The 2,062-nt window shown below is 40.8% G+C and overlaps 1 pseudogene across 1 annotated transcript; it reads left to right on the plus strand.

Annotated features, from left to right (window-relative positions):
- The first annotated feature begins 826 nt into the window (after positions 1-826).
- LOC308433788 (serine/threonine-protein phosphatase 2A catalytic subunit beta isoform-like) lies at positions 827-1,545 on the plus strand (annotated as a pseudogene). The gene has a single exon. The product of its transcript is annotated as a serine/threonine-protein phosphatase 2A catalytic subunit beta isoform-like (transcript).
- The last annotated feature ends 517 nt before the right edge of the window (positions 1,546-2,062 follow it).

Below are 2,062 nucleotides of genomic sequence, written 5' to 3' on the forward strand. Positions count from 1 at the left end.
CAAAGGTTAATGGTCAAAGAAAACATTCATTCTAGGTTGAATCTGGTTTTCCTTGATCTTGTGATAGAACAATGTGGTCACACTTTTGGTATCCACCGTGGAAAAACAAGGTTATGGACCACAAATAAATGATCGTATTATGAGTGTAAAAATAGAAAATAGATGAATAGCCAATTTATCTATCAAAAACATTTCAAAAAATAAGATGCAAGATAAATGATTCATTTCTTGTTAAATACAAACTCTTGTCAACTAGCAAAAGGTGAAACCTAGACATAATAGACTTGGCTTGGTTTCACTTAGTTAATCAATGATGGAAGAATTATTGCTTTGGGGTTAGGTTAAATTTGTGGATATAAAGATAGTGGGAGGCTTCGGAGCCTCCTGGCCCGACCCAGCACTAGGAAGCTGGGCGGCCCGGATCCTTCGTGGACTGGCAATGATTTGCTCCTAGGAATGAGTTCGGGACTCCTGGAGTAAAAACATTTCTCTTGCACTTGGGCATGCTTCATGGAGTGGGTGCTGCCCACAGGGCAGACCTCAGTGCCCGTGAAAGATCACATCACTTCTGTGTCATTCTCCACATATTGGCTTTCTTGGAGTCCTGTTTAAAGTGTATGTTTAATGATTATGAAGGTAGTCGCCAACCCAGTTTCTATGAAGGTCATAGTGGTAGTTTGAAGAGAGGAATATAAAGTTTTCATAGTTGGACAAATGGAGAATTTGGCTTAAAAAAAAATCCTGAGAAAAGAATCCACCGTACAAGAGGTTCGATGTCCAGTCACTGTGGGTGGAGATGTGTGTACACGGGCAATTTAATGACCTCATGGAACTCTTTAGAATTGGTGGTAAATCACAAGATATAAATGACTTGCTTATGGGAGACTATGTGGACAGAGGATATTACTCTGTTGAAACAGTTACACTGCTTGTAGTTCTTAAGGTTTGTTATCCAAGAAATCACGAGAGCAGACAGATCACACAAGTTTATGGTTTCTACAATGAGTGTTTAAGGAAATACAGAAAGGCAAACATCTGGTAATACTTCACAGACATTTTTGACTATCTTCCTCTCACTGCCTTGGTGGATGGGCAGCTTTTTGTCTACATGGTGGCCTCTCACCATCCATAGACACACTGGATCATATCACAGCACTTGATCACCTACAAGAAGGTCCTCATGAGTGTCGAGTGTGTGACTTGCTGTGGTGAGACCCATATGACCGTAGTGGCCGGGAAATGTCTCCTCAAGGAGCTGGTTATACCTTTGGCCTTGATATATCTGAGACATTTAATCACGCCAAAGGCCTCCCATTGGTGTCCACAGCTCACCAGCTGGTGATGGAGGGGTACAACTGGTGCAGTGACTGGAATGTAGTAACAATTTTCAGTGCTCCAAACTATCACTGTGGTTATGGTAACCAAGCTGCAATCATGGAACTTGACGACACTCTTAAGCACTTTTTCTTGAAGTTCGATACCTCAAAGAGGCAAGACACATGTCACTCATCAGGCCCGGGACTACTTCCTGTAATGCAAGTTTAAACTTGAACAAACAATATTGCCATGAACAATTGACCTAATGGGAATGGGAAGAACAACAGTAACTCCAAAGTGTCAGAAAATAGTTAACATTCAAATAACCTTGTTTTCACACAGACCAAAAGATGTGCCATATAAAAATACGAAGCCTCTTGTCATTTCTGGTCACTTTAGAATGAACCAGTTGACACACTAATGAGACACTGTTGGTCAAGAATCCAGTGTCTGGCATAGCACTATTTGTAGTTACTTTGCTCTCTTGAGAGAGGGCAGATGTGGATGTAAACATTACACCTGTGAGTGCAGTTGACTTCTGCCTAGCTGTAGCTTACTGAGCATGTCTGTAGATGAGGATAGCAAACAATCATTGGAGCTTAATGAACATTTTTAAATAAGTACCAAGGCCTCCCCTCTTGTTGTATTTCTTTCAGGAATACAATTAATTTAATTATATGATTTGTATGCACACAGTTTCTCCCTTCTCAAATCTCAGACCTCGTTGCTCTTTGGTACTCTCAGA

Source organism: Micromys minutus (assembly GCF_963924665.1).
Source record: "Micromys minutus genome assembly, chromosome: 20".
Classification (NCBI taxonomy): domain Eukaryota; kingdom Metazoa; phylum Chordata; class Mammalia; order Rodentia; family Muridae; genus Micromys; species Micromys minutus.